Source organism: Bos indicus, chromosome 9 (assembly GCF_029378745.1).
Source record: "Bos indicus isolate NIAB-ARS_2022 breed Sahiwal x Tharparkar chromosome 9, NIAB-ARS_B.indTharparkar_mat_pri_1.0, whole genome shotgun sequence".
Classification (NCBI taxonomy): Eukaryota; Metazoa; Chordata; class Mammalia; order Artiodactyla; family Bovidae; genus Bos; species Bos indicus.
Window position 1 is genome coordinate 90,786,088 of NC_091768.1, and position 21,268 is coordinate 90,807,355.

Below are 21,268 nucleotides of genomic sequence, written 5' to 3' on the forward strand. Positions count from 1 at the left end.
TGCAGGAATGGATAAATAAAATGTAGAATTAACAAAATGTGAAAGAAGCCAGTCACAAATAGAGAAACACTGAATGATTCTGCCTGTAAGAGGTATCTAGAGTGGTCATATACTTGAAGAAACAGAAAGTAGAATGGGGAGTTGCCCAGATCTGGGAGAGAAGCGGGGGAGAGGGGATTATTGTTTAATAAATATAGAGTTTCAGTTTAGCAAGATGCAAAAGTCCTCACTTGGCCGTCTCATGAATAAATCCTGTATCTGCTGCAAACTTCGGCACCTATCTGGCAAATGAACCTGGCTCAGTAACAAAGGGACATGAATCTAAAGAACTAGTAACAGCATTTTTCAAAATTATTAAAGTGGTTATAATAAAATCAGCCTATTCATGAAGCAGATGTCACATAAGAAAATTTAGTAGACTGTATTGTACTATAAAATCGGTAGCTACTAAAATTATGGAGTAGATAAATCTATAAAATTATGTGCCATGTGTGAGATTGATTGCTCAACAGTGTGAATGCATCTATCACTGTACACGTAAAGGTGATAAAGATGGTCATTTTTATGTTGTGTATTTTAACTGCAATTAAAACATTTTTTTAATTAAAGTCTGATAACTAGAATTCTGCAGCAGTCCTCAAATGAATCCTAATTCCTCATTTTTGTTTGTTTGTTTGTTTAAAGCAGTTGAGAACAGTACATTCCTCTGCTTAGAACCCTCCAATAGCTTTCTGTCTCAGTGTGAAATCTTTTGATCTGAAAGGGCCTTTCAGTATTCTCATCTTGTGCTTTATCTCTCTTCCATAAGACCATCCTGTTCCAGTTATGTTGACTTCTGTGCTATTTCTTGAACATTTCAGACACTTTTCTGCTTCTGAGTCTGAACATTTGTTCCCCTTCCCCTAACCTCCCTGTCAACCACCTCCTCCACCCCAAAAAAAGCCTCAGATTTCTTGTAGGACTCACCAAATTGGGCAGCAGGAAAGGGGAAAGCAAGAACAACAATATTAAACTCACAATCATAAATTCTAGATTATCACAGAAAACCACTTTATTAGTCTTCTGAAAAATGAGGAGTTTTGTATATTTGTTTATTTACACTATACTGGTTACATCTAGACTAAAAAAAGGATTAGAATTTGTGTTTGTTATTTTAGGAAATTGTGTGCCAAACAAAAAGCTGGGGGAAAGAAAGAAGAGATATTGGGTGATAAATAACACTCAGGGTAAATGACATTATGTTGAAGGTGACAGCTAACCTTTTGTCTTAGTATATTTTTCTACAAAAGTTCATCTTATCTGCTCAGTTATCAGCCACTACATCCAAAGTGATATATCCTATTAAAAAAATTCAGAGTTCAGGTCAGTTCAGTGGCTCAGTTGTGTCTGACTCTTTGTGACCCCATGGAGTGCAGCAAGCCAGGCCTCCCTGTCCATCACCAACTCCCGGAGTTTACTCAAACTCATGTCCATTGAGTCAGTGATGCCATCCAACCATCTCATCCTCTGTTGTCCCCTTCTCCTCCTGCCCCCAATCCCTCCCAGCATCAGAGTCTTTTCCAATGAGTCAGCTCTTCACATCAGGTGGCCAAAGTATTGGAGTTTCAGCTTCAACATCAGTCCTTCCAGTGAACTCTCAGGACTGATCTTCTTTAGGATAGACTGCTAGGATCTCCTTGCAGTCCAAGGGACTCTCAAGAGTCTTCTCTAACACCATAGTTGGAAAGAATCAATTCTTCAGTGCTCAGCTTTCTTTATGGTCTAACTCTCACAACCATACATAACCACTGGAAAAACCATAGCCTTGACTAGGCAGACCTTTGTTGGCAAAGTCACGGCTCTGCTTTTTCATATGCTGTCTAGGTTGATCATAACTTTCCTGCTAAGGAGTAAGCATCTTTTAATTTCATGGCTGCAGTCACCATCTACAGTGATTTTGGAGCCCCTCAAAAAAAAGTCAGCCACTGTTTCCACTGTTTCCCCATCTATTTGCCATTAAGTGATGGGATTGGATGCCATGATCTTAGTTTTCTGAATGTTGAGCTTTAAGTCAACTTTTTCACTCTCCTCCCTCACTTTCATCAAGAGGCTCCTTAGTTCTTTGTTTTCTGTCATAAGGGTGGTGTCATCTGCATATCTGAGATTATTGATATTTCTCTGGGCAATCTTGATTCCAGTTTGTGCTTCATTCAGCCCAGCATTTCTCATGATGTACTCTGCACATGAGTTAAATAAGCAGGGTGGCAATATATAGCCTTGATGTACTCCTTTTCCAATTTGGAACCAGTCTGTTGTTCCGTGTCCAGTTCTAACTTTTGCTTCCTGATCTTCATACAGATTTCTCAAGAGGCAGGTAAGGTGGTCTGGTATTCCCATCTCTTTCAGAATTTTCCACAGTTTGTGGTGATCCATACAATCAAAGGCTTAGGCTTAGTCAATGAAACAGAAATAGATGTTTTTCTGGAACTCTCTTGCTTTTTTGATGATCCAGCCAGTGTTGGCAATTTGATCTCTGGTTCCTCTGCGTTTTCTAAAACCAGTTCATGGTTCACGTATTGTTGAAGCCTGGCTTGGAAAATTTTGAGCATTACTTTACTAGCATGTGAGATGAGTGCAATTGTGTGGTAGTTTGAGCATTCTTTGGCATTGCCTTTCTTTGGGATTGGAATGAAAACTGACCTTTTCCAGGCCTGTGGCCATTGCTGAGTTTTCCAAATTTGCTGGCATATTCAGTGCAGCACTTTCACAGCATCATCTTTTAGGATTTGAAATAGCTCAACTGGAATTCCACCACCTCCACTAGCTTTGTTTTTAGTGATGCTTCCTAAGGCCCACTTGACTCGCATTCCAGAATGTCTGGCTCTAGGAGAGTGATCACACCATCGTGATTATCTGGGTCATGAAGATCTTTTTTGTACAGTTCTTCTGTGTTCTTGCCATCGCTTCTTAATATCTTCTGCTTCAGTTAAGTCCCTACCATTTCTGTCCTTTATTGAGTCCATCTTTTCATGAGACATTCCCTTGGTATCTCTCATTTTCTTGAAGAGATCTCTAGTCTTTCCCATTCTGTTGTTTTCCTCTATTTCTTTGCATTGATCCCCGAGGAAGGCTTTCTTATCTCTCCTTGCTATTTTTGGAACTCTGCGTTCAAATAGGTATATCTTTCTTTTCCTCCTTCACTTTTTGCTTCTCTTTTTTTCACAGCCATTTGTCAGGCCTCTTCAGACAGCCATTTTGCCTTTTTGCATTTGTTTTTCTTGGGGATGGTCTCGATCCTTGTCTCCTGTACAATGTCATGAACCTCCATCCATAGTTCATCAGGCACTCTGTCTATCAGATTTAGTCCCTTAAATCTATTTCTCACTTCCACAGTATAATCATAAGGGATTTGATTGAGGTTCTACCTGAATGGTTTAGTGGTTTTCCCTACTTTCTTCAATTTACATCAGAATTTGGCAATAAGGAGTTCATAATCTGAGCCACAGTCAGATCCTGGTCTTGTTCGTGCTGACTGTATAGAGCGACTCCTTGTTTGGGTTCAAAGAATGTAATCAGTCTGATTTCAGTGTTAACCATCTGGTGATGTCCATGTGTAGAGTCTTCTCTTGTGTTGTTGGAAGAGGGTGTTTGCTATGACCAGTGTGTTCTCTTGGCCAAACTCTATTTGCCTTTTCCATGCTTCATTCTGTACTCCCAGGCCAAATTTGCCTGTTGCTCTAGGTGTTTCTTGACTTCCTACTTTTGCATTCCAGTCCTCTATAATGAAGAGGACAAAAACTCAAAAGTGCTTGACTAATTGCTTGCTGTCTAATATACCTATTTAGTAGACTATTCATACTGTTGGAACTTCCCTGGTGGCTCAGACAGTGAAGAATTTGCCTACAATGCAGGAGATGTGGGTTCGATCCTTGGGTCAGGAAGATCCCTGGAGAAGGGAATGGCAACCCACTCCGTTATTCTTGCCTGGAGAATTCCATGGATAAAAAGCCTGGCGGCCTACAATCCATGGAGTAGCAAAGAGTCTATTCACTACTTGGGGAAAGGTTTCTAAATTTTATTCAGTAAGTTTATATACTATTAATAAACATAAAAGTATATCTATAACCTTTCAAAATTTTCTTTAATATCTAAGTAAAATATACATTTAGTTTTAGAAATTGTATCTATACAGTCATTGCAGAAATTCTTTAATATTGGTTTTCTAAGCTGGGTTATTACATTACTTTCACCTCTCATATTCACTTTCAATCTCAGAGTTATCAAATAAATTAATAATATTTTGAAGATTCTTTTAAATGCACTACAACTACTTAGATATCAGCAGGCCAGCAACAGATTTCTTTTTATTTAAGCACCTTGGACAAACATATTTTTCATTGTGTGCTATCTTAGCAATGATAATAATACTGTGTTCTTTCAGTTTGTAGCTTACTTTTAAAACTCTGAAGACAGAAAACAATGGATTCTTTTCAGGTGCCTCTTCCCAAAATAAGGTTTTTCAAAATATATTTAGTAAAAGTTGTCATTTTTCGTAAAGGAAGAAAATAGATCTATTCGGAGTGTGCAGAAAGTGTGAGGCAACTAATAAAAGAAGAAATAGCTGAAGATTTGTTTCAGTCTTCACAGATACCATCTCTGTTGGTTCATCGAGGTCAAAGAAAGATTCTGAACTTGTCTTCCTTTTCAGAAAACATGTTTTCAAAAGTGTATACTCTGGAGTCTATTTGGGGTTATATTTTAAAACTCAGTGTATCAATTTATTCATGTCTGCATACCAATTTTCTCAGTAGCAATATTTCAAAGACAAGATTTAAAGAATTTAGCTTTATGATTTCTATTCTATTGCTTTGGTGTTCAACTTGACTTTAAAATCTTGTTCAGTTTTCCATATATTTTGTACATAGAGCTAAGAGTTTGATAAGGAAATTATTGCCTTGGACTTATAAAAGTTGTGTGCATGTGTGTGTTGCTCAGTCATGTCTGACTCTTCATGACCCTTCAACTCTTTGACTCTTCGTGACTCTTCAACTGTAGCCCACAAGCCCCTCTGTCCATGGGATTTGATTTCTCAGGCAAGAATACTGGAGTAGGCTGTCACTTCCTTCTCCAGGGGAATCTTTCTGATCCAGGGATCAAACATACATCTCTTGTTTCTCCTGCATTGGCAAGCAGATTATCAACTGTGCCACCTGGGAAGGTCATGAAAGAGGTATAATATAGAAGTTTACTGAAACTGAATCATTATTGATGTAACAGAAATCTGTCTTTTCACTTAAATAATTCTGGAAAATTAAATAAATTGTTTAAACTATCCCTCACATTGCTCTTCTTTAAAATGAAGTTAATAAAAATACTTGGTGGCTCAGACGGTAAAGCATCTGTCTACAGTGCGGGAGACCCAGGTTCGATCCCTGGGTTGGGAAGATCCTCTGGAGAAAGAAATGGCAATCCACTCCAGTACTATTGCCTGGAAAATCCCATGGACAGAGGATCCTGGTAGGTTACAGTCCGTGGGGTTGCAAAGAGTCGGACATGACTGAGCGACTTCATTTTCACTTTAGCATTTTAATTATTCAATCAAATTGTGTATGTGCTGCACTTAACATAGTGTTTTATAGATAATCAGCAGGGATATCTTTTTGTACAGCCTCAGAGATGTCATTCACATTGTATGTTACTTTTTAACATTCAACTAATGTTAACATTTATCATTTTTATTGCTTTTTTTTATTAGCTTTGTTTTCTAGGGACACACTTCTGTACAAAACAAAAACATATTTACACTTTAGCTCAGGCCATATCAAATATTTACTGACTTCTACCAATTGCTTGTGCATTTTATTATTTAAATTTGCTTTTAAGATTAGAAGATTTTTTATTCTAAAAATTCTGCTTCATCATCTAAGTTTAAGAATTTCAAGAAATGACAATATTAAGCACACAATTTTCTTTAATTTTGTGCATTATAAATCTGTTCCTGTAAACTTATATGTAAATCAAGTGCTTGAAACTAACCCTTAAAAAGCTTGCTAGTTTAAGAAGTTACAAAGTGATTATTCAGACCATCAAGCAAAACTTTTCCATAACTTACATGGATGCCCACTTAACATTTTTCTTTTTCTCCCTTATTGATATTATTAATTTCAGTCACCACAGAGAAAAACACTGATTACTTACAAAGGAAAGGCAATTAGATATATAGCAAATGTATCAACCACAGCACTGGAAATCAGAGCACAATATAATACATATTTAAGGAAAAAAAATTAAAACCATAAAACCAATGAGAGGAATCACTTTTGCCAAACACTGATTTCAGGTTAGAATTGACCATCGCATGTGACAATATAAAGTCATATATGAGCATCATACCTGCTACTGTGGGCAAGAATCCCTTAAAGAAATGGAGTAGCCCTCATGGTCAACAAAAAAGTGTCTGAAATTCAGTACTTGGGTGCAATCTTATAAACGACAGAATGATCTTTGTTCATTTCCAAGGCAAACCATTCAACATCACAGTGATCCAAGTCTAAACCCCAACCACTAAAGCTGAAGAAACTGAAGTTGAATGATTATATGAAGATCTACAAGACCTTCTGGAACTAACACCAAAAATATATGTCATTTTCATCATAAGGGACTGGAATGCAAAAGTAGGAAGTCAAGAGATACCTGGAATAACAGGAAAGTTTGGCCTTGAAGTACAATATGAAGTGGGGCAAAGGCTAACAGAATTTTGTTGAGAGAACACACTGGTCATAGAAAATACCTTCTTCCAACAACACAAGAGATAACTCTGCACATGGACATCACCAGAGGATCAATACCCAAATCAGACTGATTACATTCTTTGCAGTCAAAGATGAAGAAACTCTATAGAGTAAGCAAAGACAAGACCTGGCAGTGACTGGCTCAGATTTTCGGCTTCTTATTGCAAATTCAGGCTTAAGTTGAAGAGAGGAGGGAAAACCACTAGGCCCTTCAGATATGACCTAAATCAAATCCTTTCAGTTGTGTCCGACTCTTTGCGACCCCATGGACTGTAGCCTACCAGGCTCTTCCCTCCATGGGATTCTCCAGGCAAGAGTACTGGAGTGGATTGCCATTTCCTTCTCCAGGGGATCTTCCTGACCCAGGGATCAAACCCGGGTCTCCCGCATTCCAGGCAGATGCTTTAACCTCTGAGCCAGCAGGGAAGCCCATGTGATTATATAGTAGAGGCAATTCATTGATTCAAGGGATTAGATTTGGTAGACAGAATGCCTGAAGATCTATGGACATATGTTCATAACATTGTACAGGACGTGGTGAGCAAAACCATCCCAAATAAAAATAAATGCGAGAAGGCAAAGTGACTGTCTGAGGAGGTTTTCCAAACAGCTGAAAAAAGAAGAGAAGTGAAAAGCTAGGGAGAAAGAGAAAGATATATCCATCTGAATGCAGAGTTTCAAAGAAAAGCAATGAGAGATAAGAAAGGCTTCTAAGCGAACAATGCAGTGAAAGAGTAAACCAATAGAATGGAGAAGACTAGAGATTTCTTCAAGAAAATTAGAGATACCAAGAGAATATTTTGTGCAAGGATGGGCATGATAAAGAAAAGAAATTGTAAGGACTAAACAGAAGCAGAAGAGATTAAGAAGAGGTGGCAAGAATACAGAGAAGAACTATACAAAAGTGGTCTTATCGACCCAGATAACCATGATGATGTGGTCACCCTCCTAGAGCCACACATCGTAGAATGTGAAGTCAAGTGGGTCTTAGGAAGTATCACTATCAACAAAGCTAGTGGAGGTGATAGAGTTCTAGATGAGCTATTTAAAATTCTAAAAGGTGATGCTGTCAATATGTTGCACTCAATATGTCAGCAAATTTGGAAAACTCAGCAATGGCCACAAAACTGGAAAAGTTCAGTTTTCATTCCAATTCAAAAGAAGAGTAATGCCCCAAAATGTTCAAACTTCCTTACAATTATGCTCATTTTACATGCTAGCAAGGTTATGCTGAAAATCCTTCAGCTAAGCTTCAACAGTATGTCAACCAAGAACTTTCAGAATTTCAAGCTGGATTTAGAAAAGGCAGAAGAACCAGAGATCAAATTGCCAACTTTTGTTGGATCATAAAGAAAGTGAGGAAATTCCAGAAAAATATCTACTTCTGCTTCATTGACTGCACTTAAGCCTTGACAGTGTGGATCAGAACAAACTGTGGAAAATTCTTGAAGAGATGGGAATACCAGACCACCTTACCTGCCTCCCGAGAAACCTGAATGCAGGTGGAAGCAACAGTTAGAACCAGACATGGAACAATGGACTGGTTTAAAATTGGGAAAGGAGTACACAAGGCTGTATACTGTCACCTTGCTTATTTAACTTCTATTCAGAAAACAGCATGAGAAATACTGGACTGGATGAAGCACAAGTTGGAATCAAGATTGCCGGGAGAAAAATATCAGCAACCTCAGATATGCAGATGATCACTCTAATGGGAGAAGCTGAAGAGGAACTATACACTCCATGGAATTCTCCAGGTCAGAATACTAGAGTGGGTAGCCATTCCCTTTTCCAGGGGATCTTCTCAACCCAGGGAATGAACCCAGGCCTCCCACATTACAGGCAGACTCTTTACCAGCTGAGCTACTAGGGAAGCAATGGATTGGTCCCAAATTGGGAAAGGAATATATCAAGGTTATAAATTGTCACCTTGCTTATTTAACTTGTATGGAGAGTACATCATGTAAAATGCTGGGTTGGGTGAAGCACAAGCTGGAATGAAGATTGCCAGGAGAAATATCAATAACCTCAGATATGCATATAATACCACTCTTCTGGCAGAAAGGAAAGAGGAACTGAAGAGCCTCTTGATGAAAGTGAAAGAAGAGAGTGAAAAAGCTGACTTAAACCTCAACATTCAACAAACGGAGATCATGGTATCCAGTCCCATCACTTCATGGCAAATAGATGGGGAAACATTGGAAACAGTGACAGACTATTTTCTTGAGCTCCAAAATCACTGCAGATGGTGACTGCAGCCATGAAATTAAGAGATGCTTGCTCCTTGGAAGAAAATCTGTGACCAACCTAGACAGCATTTTAAAAAGCAGAGACATTACTTTGCCAAGAAAGGTCCATCTACTCAAAGCTATGGTTTTTCCAGTAGTCATATATGGATGTGAGAGTTGGATCATAAAGAAACCTGAGCACCAAAGAATTGATGCTTTTGAACTGTGGTGTTGGAGAAGACTCTTGAGAGTCCCTTGGACTGCAAGGAGATCAAACAAGTCATTCTTGAAGAAAATCATCAATGAATATTCATTGAAAAGACTGATGCAGAAGCCAAAGCTCCAATACTTTGGCCACTGGATGGGAAGAACTGACTCATTGGAAAAGGCCCTGATGCTAGGAAAGATTGAAGATAAGAGGATAAGGGGAAGACAGAGGATGAGATGGTTGGATGGCATTACTGACTCCATGGACATGAATTTGAGAAAACTCTGGGGGTTGGTGATGGACAGGGAAGCCTGGTGTGCTGCAGTCCATAGGGTCACAAAGAGTCGGAAGTGATTGAGCAATTGAACTGAACTGAACAGGAACTGAAGAGCCTCTTGATGAAGGTGAAGGAGAATGAAACTGGCTTAAAACTCAACATTTAAAAAATGAAGATCATCGCATCTAGTCCCATCTCTTCATGACAAATAGACAGGAAAAAGTGGAAACAGTGACAGATTTTATTTTCTTGGGCTCTAAACTCACTCTGGACTGAAGGCATCCATGAAATTAAAAGATGCTTATTCCTTGGAAGGAAATCTATGACAAACCTAGACAGTATATTTAAAAAGCACAGATACTTTGCCAACAAAGGTCTGTATAGTTAAAGCTATATTGTTTTGTTTTTTTTTTCAGTAGTCATGTACTGATGTGAGAGTTGGACCATAAAGAAGGCTGAGTGCCAAAGAATTGATGTTTTCGAATTGTGGGGCTGGAAAAGATCCTTGAGAGTCCCTTGGACTACAAGCAGATTGAACCAGTCAATCATAAAAGAAATCAATGCTGAATATTCATTGGAAGAAATGATGCTGAAGCTGAAACTCCAATACTTTGATCACTTGATGCGAACAGCCAACTCACCAGAAAAGATCTTGCCACTGGGAATGATTTAGGGCAGGAGAAGAAGCAGACAACAGAGGAAAAGATGGTTGGATGGCATTACCAACTCAGTGAACATGTGTTTGAGCGAACTCAGGGACATAGTGAAGGACAGGGAAGCCTAGCATGCTGCAGTCCATGGGGTCCCAAAGAGTCGGACGTGACTTAGCAACTAAACAACAACAGCCATGTAATATATGTATCTATATTTACAGCACGTAGTATGGAATGAAAATTATACTTAGCAATAAATGTATACCTACAAATGTGTGTAGTAAAAGGCAAGAATTAATTACATTTCTGTACTTTCTGAAAATCTAAGTTCCTTGTTAGGTATTTTATACTTTGTGCAAAAAACTCATGTTATTCACATTCAAATGATTTTATAGAAAAGTATGAGGCTCAGAGAAACTAAGTAACTCAGTCACAAAGTTAACTAGAGGCAAAGACTGGATTTGTTTTTACATGTATCTTATATCTGCCACTCATACTGCAGGAGATATTGTAACATCATGCATAATTGACTTAACTGATACTTCATTCCACTGAATTACTATTCTTTTCCTCTGAAAATAACTTGATCTCAACCCTGAAATCCAATAAGAATGTGTCTCTCCTCCAGTATTCCGATATGATTTCTAATGGCTTATGAATATATGTATATATATGTTTAGATATAGTTAAACATATATTTTCTCTCTCCTCCATTGTTCCCTCTCAAAACTGTTCTGTGATGAGAAGTGATAACTTCAATTTAAATGAATATTTTTGACTTGCTTAAAGTTGAAATGACTTCATCTTACTGAAAAGTTCTTCAGAGGAAATGTCAGAAATTTCTGTTTCTTATCATTTAGAGTTGCCATTGCCTGAGAGTTCAAATATCTTAGTCTCCTGTTGACTAGAATATTATAAAATCTGGATTAATTGACCACTTTCTTGCATAAAATGTATTCTTGCTGCTTCCCTGGTTGTCTTGTCCCCTGCAGTGCACTTTGGATTTCATGATGAATTTTGTTTTCAGAGAAACAATATTTTCATGGTTTAAGATCATTACTTGGTAAGGAAGAACTGAGTGCTGTTCCATTAAATGGTAAACGCATTTGGCTCAGCAAACTTAATTTTCTCTTATTTTCCATTCCCTACAGAACTCTAACTGATTAGGAAATGTGTCTCTGCCCAACCACCTTTATTTTTCTCTTGCTGTAGTTGAATCCATTGATTAAGAGGTAAAAACAACAAAATCAACAACAAAATCATTTACACAAAATTTAAAAACAAATTTAGAATTTGCTTATCAAAAATTTAGAGACTTCAAAATGGGGCTGTTTCCTTCCTGGCTGTATCTTTGTTGCCATCAGCTAACCAATATCAAGTAAAATAGTACATTTGCATTATTACATTTCTATATATTTGGATAGCACAGAAACATGGCTTTCTTTTTAGAAAATTTGCATATTTCAGAACTACAGGTGTCTATAATGAATTAAACCAAAATTAATGAAGATTGAAAATTATATAATTACTGAATATAAAACTTAGAAACTTAAACCATAATAATTAAAAGGTTTTCAGTTCCCAAATATTAATATTTAGAATGCTTCAGACCAAGTGAATTTTCTTATTCATCTCTCTCAGGATAACTTTTTTATTTTATACAAAACTTTTTCTTCCATTGATCACTTATAAAAGCTCGTAAGTGATCAGAAACTATATTTTACCATGAAAAATGACATACAGAGATATTGAAAACCTTTTTAGTTTTATACTTTTTTGTAGTTGTTTTAAAGAATTTATAAAATATTTTATGATACTAAAAAATAGATAGTTAAATAAAAAAGTAGGGATTTACATAGAAGTTGCCCAAATACTTGTTTTGGTTGACTGTAACTATGTAATAAATTGGGCAGTGTATTAGCACTGGCTTCTAATTCGTATCATTTATTGTAGGCTTATGGTAAACTTTCTGAAATTCAGTTTATTCACATATAAGATAGGAAGTTATTTGACCCTTTCCAAGAATTATTAAGAAAATCAAATGAAGTGGGATTGTGTCAGTAGGTATAAAAGAGAAAGGTTCTATTATATTCTTTTGACTTTTTTTTTTTTTTTGGTTGATGAATAAAAAGTTGCAAAGAAAACACACAAAAATAACTTTAAGGGAACTTTAAGGGAAATAAGCTATCTGGATTTTCTACTTTATAAATTTAGGACAAAAGAAAAGGGTATGTTTGAAAGACTTTCCATATTGAGGTCGTTCAGGGAGTTTCTAATGTTACTGCACAATTGACGTTTTGTTCAATCTTACATGCTCTTCCGTGAGTAAGAAGCCCATCTATCATCTAAAGTTCTCTTCAGGCTTTATTGTTGCCTTGGGAAATTGGCACTTAATATTACAATTCTAGGACATGGCTTATAGCTTTCTTTGGCATGCTGTGAAGCATTTACTAGAAAAAGACAGATTGCATTAAGCCTGTGCATATATACAAGAGAAATGTAAGTCATGCTTATCATCATGGGGAAAATACCTCTACTGTCCCTGGAAAGATTCCATCTGTACCCTATGTGACTTTACTTAATATCAAAGATTAAACCTTGGACAGATTAAACCTTGCATTTTAGTTTCTTTGGGCCTTGATTTTCTAGTCTGTAACTGGGAGTGAGAAGTACATATCTCATAGATCAGTTGTGATGATCAAATGAATATACAAAGCATCCTAAAGATTACCTGGCACAGAGTTAATGCAAAAAAATTCAATATTAGGATGGTTGAATTGATAATGAAATGTCTTAGAATCAAACAGGCATGAAAGGCTAGGCAGAGTTCAATGTGACCACCAGAAACACAGAATCTATTTGCGAGTTGAAACAAAGATGAAAGAATAAATTCTGGAGTATGAAAATATTTACTCAGGTATTTTAGCAAGAAGTGATGAAAATTAGGATTAGGAATATAAATAAGTCAAAATACAGTGAAATACAATTAGAAAAAATTCAATTAAGAAATACTGATCTTGAAAATGAGTGTATTTGATTGCTTGCCAAGCATCTTATGAATTCCAGTATAATATAACTCTTCATTAAGGCAATACAAAGAAGAATGGCATTCAGTTCAGTTCAGTTCAGTTGCTCATTCGTGTCTGACTCTTTGCAACCCCATGAACTGCAGCACGCCAGGCCTCCCTGTCCATCAAAAACACCCGGAGTTAACCCAAACCCATGTCCATTGAGTTGGTGATGCCATCCAACCATCTCATCCTTTGTCGTCCCCTTCTCCTCTTGCCCCCAATCCCTCCCAGCATCAGGGTCTTTTCCAATGAGTCAACTCTTCGCATGTGGTGGCCAAAGTATAGGAGTTTCAGCCTCAGCATCAGTCCTTCCAGTGAACACCCAGGACTGGTCTCCTTTAGGATAGACTGGTTGGATCTCCTTGCAGTCCAAGGGACTCTCAAGAGTCTTCTCCAACACCACAGTTCAGAAGCAAAAGAATGACATAGTAATTACATTTACATATACCTGTAGACACAGTCAGTTCAGTTCAGTTCACTTGCTCAGTCTTGTCTGACTCTGCGACCCCATGAGTCACAGCATGCCAGGCCTCCCCATCAATCACCAACTCCTAGAGTTCATCAAACTCACGTCCATTGAGTCGGTGATGCCATCCAGCCATCTCATCCTCTGTCGTCCCCTTTTCCTCCTGCCTCCAATCCCTCCCAGCATCAGTCTTTTCCAATGAGTCAACTCTTCTCATGAGGTGGCCAAAGTACTGGAGTTTCAGCTTTAGCATCATTCCTGCCAAAGAATACCCAGGACTGATCTCCTTTAATGGACTGGTTGAATCTCCTTGCAGTCCAAGGGACTACACACAATACATATGTATCAGTTCATTCGCTCACTCGTGTCCGACTCTTTGCGACCCCATGAATCAGAGCACGCCAGGCCTCCATGTCCAGCATCAACCCCCGGAGTTCACTCAAACTCATGTCCATCGAAGCAGTGATGCCATCCAGCCATCTCATCCTCTCGTTCCCTACTCTTCCTGCTCCCAATCCCTCCCAGCATCACAGTCTTTTCCAATGAGTCAAATTTTCGCATGAGGTGGCCAAAGTACTGGAGTTTCAGCTTTAGCATCATTCCTTCCAAAGAAATCCCAGGGCTGATCTCCTTCAGAATGGACTGGTTGGATCTCCTTGCAGTCCAAGGGACTCTCAAGAGTCTTCTCCAACACCACACTTCAAAAGCATCAATTCTTCGACGCTCAGCTTTCTTCACAGTCCAACTCTCACATCCATACATGACCACTGGAAAAACCATAGCCTTGACTAGATGGACCTTTGTTGGCAAAGTGATGTCTCTGCTTTTGAATATGCTGTCTAGGTTGGTCATAACTTTCCTTCCAAGGAGTAAGCGTCTTTTAATTTCATGGCTGCAGTCACCATCTGCAGTGATTTTGGAGCCCAGAAAAATAAAGTCTGACACTGTTTCCATTGTTTCCCCATCTATTTCCCAGATGCCATGATCTTCGTTTTCTGAATGTTGAGCTTTAAGCCAACTTTTTCACTCTCCAATTTCACTTTCATCAAGAGGCTTTTGAGTTCCTCTTCACTTTCTGCCATAAGGGTGGTGTCATCTGCATATCTGAGGTGACTGATATTTCTCCCGGAAATCTTGATTCTAGCTTGTGCTTCTTCTAGTCCAGTGTTTCTCATGATGTACTCTGCATATAAATTAAACAAGCAGGGTGTCAATATACAGCCTTGACATACTCCTTTTCCTATTTGGAACCAGTCTGTTGTTCCACGTCCAGTTCTAACTGTTGCTTCCTGACCTGCATATAGGTTTCTCAAGGGGCAGGTCAAGTGGTCTGGTATTCCCATCTCTTTCAGAATTTTCCACAGTTTATTGTGATCCACACAGTCAAAGGCTTTGGCATAGTCAATAAAGCAGAAATAGATGGTTTTCTGCAACTCTATTGCTTTTTCCATGATCCAGCAGATGTTGGCAATTTGATCTCTGGTTCCTCTGCCTTTTCTAAAACCAGCTTGAACATCAGGAAGTTCACGGTTCACATATTGCTGAAGCCTGGCTTGGAGAATTTTGAGCATTACTTTACTAGCGTGTGAGATGAGTGCAATTGTGCGGTAGTTTGAGCATTCTTTGGCATTGCCTTTCTTTGGGATTGGAATGAAAACTGACCTTTTCCAGTCCTGTGGCCACTGCTGAGTGTTTCCAAGTTTGCTGGCATATTGAGTGCAGCACTTTCACAGCATCATCTTTCAAGATTTGAAATAGCTCAACTGGAATTCCATCACCTCCACTAGCTTTGTTCGTAGTGATGCTTTCTAAGGCCCACTTGACTTCACATTCCAGGATGTCTGGCTCTAGGTCAGTGATCACACCATCATGAGTATCTGGGTCGTGAAGATCTTTTTTGTACAGTTCTGTGTATTTCTGCCACCTCTTCTTAATATATTCTGCTTCTGTTAAGTCCCTACCATTTCTGTCCTTTATCGAGCCCATCTTTGCATGAAATGTTCCCTTGGTATCTCTAATTTTCTTGAAGAGATCTCTAGTCTTTCCCATTCTGTTGTTTTCCTCTATTTCTTTGCATTGGTCGCTAAGGAAGGCTTTCTTATCTCTTGCTATTCTGTGGAACTCTGCATTCAGATGCTTATATCTTTCCTTTCTCCTTTGCTTTTCACTTCTCTTCTTTTCACAGCTATTTGTAAGGCCTCCCCAGACAGCCATTTTGCTTTTTTGCATTTCTTTTTCTTGGGGATGGTCTTGATCCCTGTCTCCTGTACAATGTCATGAACCTCTGTCCATAGTTCATCAGGCATTCTATCTATCAGATCTAGGCCCTTAAATCTATTTCTCACTTCCACTGTATAATCATAAGGGATTTGATTTAGGTCATACCCGAATGGTCTAGTGGTTTAACCTACTTCTTCAATTTAAGTGTGAATTTGGCAATAAGGAGTTCATGGTCTGAGCCACAGTCAGCTCCTGGTTTGTTTTTGTTGACTGTATAGAGCTTCTCCATCTTTGGCTGCAAAGAACATAATCAATCTGATTTCGGTGTTGACCACCTGGTGATGTCTATGTGTAGTCTTCTCTTGTGTTGTTGGAAGTGGGTGTTTGCTATGACCAGTGCATTTTCTTGGCAAAACTCTATTAGTCTTTGCCCTGCTTCATTCTGTATTCCAAGGCCAAATTTGTCTGTTACTCCAGGTGTTTCTTGACTTCCTACTTTTGCATTCCAGTCCCCTATAAGGAAAATGACATCTTTTTGGGGTGTTAGTTCTAAAAGGTCTTGTAGGTCTTCATAGAACTGTTCAACTTCAGCTTCTTCAGCATTAACTGGTTGGAGCATAGACTTGGATTACTGTGATATTGAATGGTTTGCCTTGGAAACGAACAGAGATCATTCTGTCGTTTTTTGAGATTGCATCCAAGTACTGCGTTTTGGACTCTTTTGTTGACCATGATGGCTACTCCATTTCTTCTAAGGGATTCCTGCCCACAGTAGTAGATATAATGGTCATCTGAGTTAAATTCACCCATTCCAGTCCATTTTAGTTTGCTGATTCCTAGAATGTTGACGTTCACTCTTGCCATCTCTTGTTTGACCACTTCCAATTTGCCTTGATTCATGGACCTGACATTCCAGGTTCCTATGTAATATTGCTCTTTACAGCATAGGACCTTGCTTCTATCACCAGTCACATCCACAACTGGGTATTGTTTTTGCTTTGGCTCCATCCCTTCATTCTTTCTGGAGTTATTTCTCCACTGATCTCCAGTAGCATATTGGGCCCCTACTGACCTGGGGAGTTCCTCTTTCAGTATCCTATCATTTTGCCTTTTCATACTGTTCATGGGGTTCTCAAGGCAAGATTACTGAAGTGGTTTGCCATTCCCTTCTCCAGTGGACCACATTCTGTCAGACCTCTCCACCATGACCCGCCTGTCTTGGGTGGCCCCACTGGCATGGCTTAGTTTCACTGAGTTAGACAAGGCTGTAGTCCTAGTGTGATTAGATTGACTAGTTTTCTGTGAGTATGGTTTCAGTGTGTCTGCCCTCTGATGCCCTCTTGCAACACCTACTGTCTTACTTGGGTGTTACTCGTCCACGGAGCGGTGGCTGTGCTGGCGCAGTAGGGCCTAGAGGAGCTATTCCACGTTCAAAGTCAGGAGGGGTGGCGGTGAAGAGATACCCCTCGTCCAAGGTAAGGAGCAGCGACTGCGCTTTGCTGGAGCAGCCATGAAGAGATACCCCACGTCCAAGGTAAGAGAAACCCAAGTAAGACAGTAGGTGTTGCAAGAGGGCATCAGAAGGCAGACACACTGAAACCATGTATATATATAATTTATGTCATATGATCTACTCACCCAAATGACAATATGTTTTAATATTTTCACATAAAGAATAATTATGTGTTATTATTTTATAATGTTGGATATAATCACTATTTCCAATATAAATTACAGTATGTGCCCCCTAGTTAGTACTAGACTTCATAGTTTTTCAAGATCAGAGAAGTCATCAGTTCAGTTCAGTTCAGTTCTGTTGCTCAGTCGTATCCAACTCTTTGAGACCCCATGGACTGCAAAATGCCAGGCCTCCCTGTCCATCACCAACTCCCAGAGTTTACTCAAACTCATGTCCATTGAGTCGGTAATGCCATCCAACCATCTCATCCTCTGTCATCTCCTTCTGCTCCTGCCTTCAATGTTTCTCAGCATCAGGGTCTTTTCAAATGAGTCAGCTCTTTGCATCAGGTGGCCAAAATATCAGTTTCAGCTTCAACATCAGTCCTCCCAATAAACTCTCAGGACTGATTTCCTTTAGGATGGACTGGCTAGATCTCCTTGCAGTCCAAGGGACTCTCAAGTAGTCTTCTCCAACACCACAGTTCAAAAGCATCAATTCTTCGGCGCTCAGCTTTCTTTACAGTCCAACTCTCACAATCATACATGACTACTGGAGAATGGGTTGCCATTTCTTTCTCCAGGGGATCTTCCCGACCCAGGGATTGAATCCAGGTCTCCCGCATTGCAGGCAGATGCTTTACCATCTGAGCCACCAGGGAACAAGGTATTTATATATAAATAGCATTATTTTAACATAATTATTTTCTTCTGTGTCTGACAATTTCCCACTTTGAAATTTGTGAAAATAATGATTTGAATTCCTTTATTTATGACCATCTTTCAGATCATAATCTATTTGTTTGCTCTGCCCTTCTTGAGACTAAATTAGAAATATTTTCTCTAGAGTTGTCTGCATTTCATCTGCATTTATCTATGCTTTGAATGGTTCATTACACACACCTGAATTGGCTTTGTAACTGTGTCAGAAAGTATAAAAGATAAAGATTTTATTATATTCTTTTGACTTATTTCTTTTTTTTGGTTGGTGAATAAAAAGTTGCAAAGAAAATGCAAAAATAATTCTACATTATTTTTGAGATGAAAAAGTCAGCAATTTTGAAAATTCTTGAATAAACGCTAGAATGGATTTGCTTTGAGTTTGCCTGTGATTAGAAACTGTTTTAGATTAGCTTTAGAAAGTTTTAGAAACAAGACAAACAAGACAAAAATCATCACCAAAAAGGAAATCTCTGCTATCAACTAGCTCAAATTTATACCTGAAGGATGAAAGTAAATCATGTGTATATTTTTTCTCAAATATTTAAAAGAAATTTTTAGCAACTTGAAATCTGTTATTCATTTTATATTGTTTTGAAAGTCAATTGCTATTTCATCATTACTTCATTTTGCAAAAACATCTAAGGAAAACAAAATTTTCATATTTTGATAAAAAACCTCTAGAGATATATTTAATAAAATATCAAGGGCAGTATTTATCAAAAAGCTAATAGGTAACATGATTTCAAAACTGAAGTGATAAATGTTATTGCATAATATGAATTATTAATTTGTATTTGAAATTGAAGATCAATCTTATAATTACTATAGGTCTGTTACTACATAGTTAGCACTTTTAAATAATTAATTGCATCATTCTTATATCTGTAGCATACCAAGTGCAGCATAATCTCCTCCATAACCTTTTATAATTTTAAAGTGATCTCTGTAAATATTAATATTATGATTTCACATTCACAGCTTCTTAAAATATGCTTCAAAATGCATTTAAGAAAAAACTTTAAACCTGAAGCAAAAAATATTTTCTAAATGCAATGACAATTATTTGGAGTTAACTTTAATGCCATTTTTATTAGTGCAATAATTAGATTTAAGAGATATGCATAATAAAAGCTTCCAATTATGATAATGTTTCCTGAGTTCAGAGTAAAAAAAAAAATCTCCATTACCCTCAAGTAGGGATGTCATTTTCATGTGTGGGGCACTGGAAAAACATTTCCGGAGAAGGGGCTTCTCTATACAAACAATTTGATTTAAAGATATGCTGTAAAATTCCTGGCCCCATGTAAGATGCAATGTTATATTCCTGAAGATCAGGAAAATGGGGAAAGAACAGGTACATACCTCTTTGTTCATTTTTTCTAAGTGCACATGAGATTCTTCGTAGTCTTTAAGTAACATCTCTTTCTGTTCACTTCCAGGAACCAATTCTTCCTTCTTTATTTCAAACACATCATTCTTGGCTAGTTTTATACCCTTTCCATGAATAAATGGTAATCACACTGGTATAACTGGCAATGTCATGGCTCTTTGGAACCTGTTGGTATTAAATCAGCATGGTTATTCTTGTCTCTGCAGTTCTCTAATGCTATTTATTTAATGTTGGGCACACTATTACTCAAGACACTGCATCATGCATATAAAGCCCATGAATGCTGGCCTCCAAGGACTCTGAAAAGCTGATACTATGCTTCAAAGATGTTTTAAAATGCAAGGTTCAACTAAAGCATGGAGAAAAATGTGGATCAAAATTCACTTTTTGATTATCCATAAATATATCATTCATAGTTTTATGGTATAAACATAGATTAAAACATCTTCCAATTCTATTTTTGTGGTCCTTACTCTTGCCCTCCACATGCCACCTCCAGCTGGAGGGAGATAAGGCAGCCAGGGGCAGAGCAAGATCAATGAGCCCATTTGAGCATAAGATATCTGCTCCTCCTTACACACTGCTTAAAACTGACCTGCAAAAGGACAGCATCACCATGCCAATCAAAGGCAAAAAAGGATATTTACTAGACAGGCATTATCATTGTGGAACAGAGCTTGAAAGCCCTTGGAAGAAAAAAACATGGCTTCTGGTGAGTGTGTGGAGCCTGCTGAAGAAATGGGATGACTACCTCTGGGTACCATCAAGTGGTGATATACTGGATAAAAGATACCTGCTGGAACTCCGTTACCCTCACGTTCTGTATCCAAAGACACTATTATGGTTAAACTCAGTTGAGTAGGAGTTGATTCTTAGGTCCACTCTGGAGGTTCAAGTTCAAGGGCTGATAGTGGTTGCACATATCCCAGACGACTCCATTTATCCTACATCCAATGTGAGTGGGGCTTCCCAGGTGGCAACATGGCAAAGAATCTGCCTGCCAATGAAGAAGATACAAGAAACTTGGGTTTGATCGCTGGGTTGGGAAGATATTCTGGATTCAACAACAGTCTGGTCACCCAGTTGCCCAATTAGGAGAAAGAAATATTAAACCAACTAGCAGAAGAGATCACTATCCAAGCTGCACTCCTGAAACCAGAATCTGCAAAAGGATTCCCAAATGGCCTCATCCACAGAAGTCCTGAAGCTCCTTAGGATTCACTGTCAACCTTGTACATATGGGCATGAATTGAGGGAGCTCTGCAATGGGGAGAAATGACAACCTTCACCACAAGAGTCCCTGCCTGGGATGGTGCTGCAAGACCCAGACTGCACTGCCAGGATGGCTGTGTAGCCCTGGCTGATCCTTGCACTGGAATACAGGATTTAGAATATTTTGAATAAGATATCCAAAATATTGGACCTCTTGAAGCATTAACCTAAGGCAGGAACACTACTTGTAGGAATATAAGTGGTATTGTCACTCAACAGTACAACTCAAGAAGCAAAAGGAAGGGAGGGAGGAAGAAAGGGAGGAAGGAAGGGGAATAACATTTTTCTTACCACATAGATCATTTTATAAAGT

At 38.4% G+C, this 21,268-nt stretch overlaps 1 pseudogene; it reads right to left on the bottom strand.

Moving 5' to 3' along the window:
- LOC109563588 (nucleolin-like) overlaps positions 1-21,268 on the bottom strand; it is a 145,901-nt pseudogene that overhangs the window by 114,467 nt on the left and 10,166 nt on the right.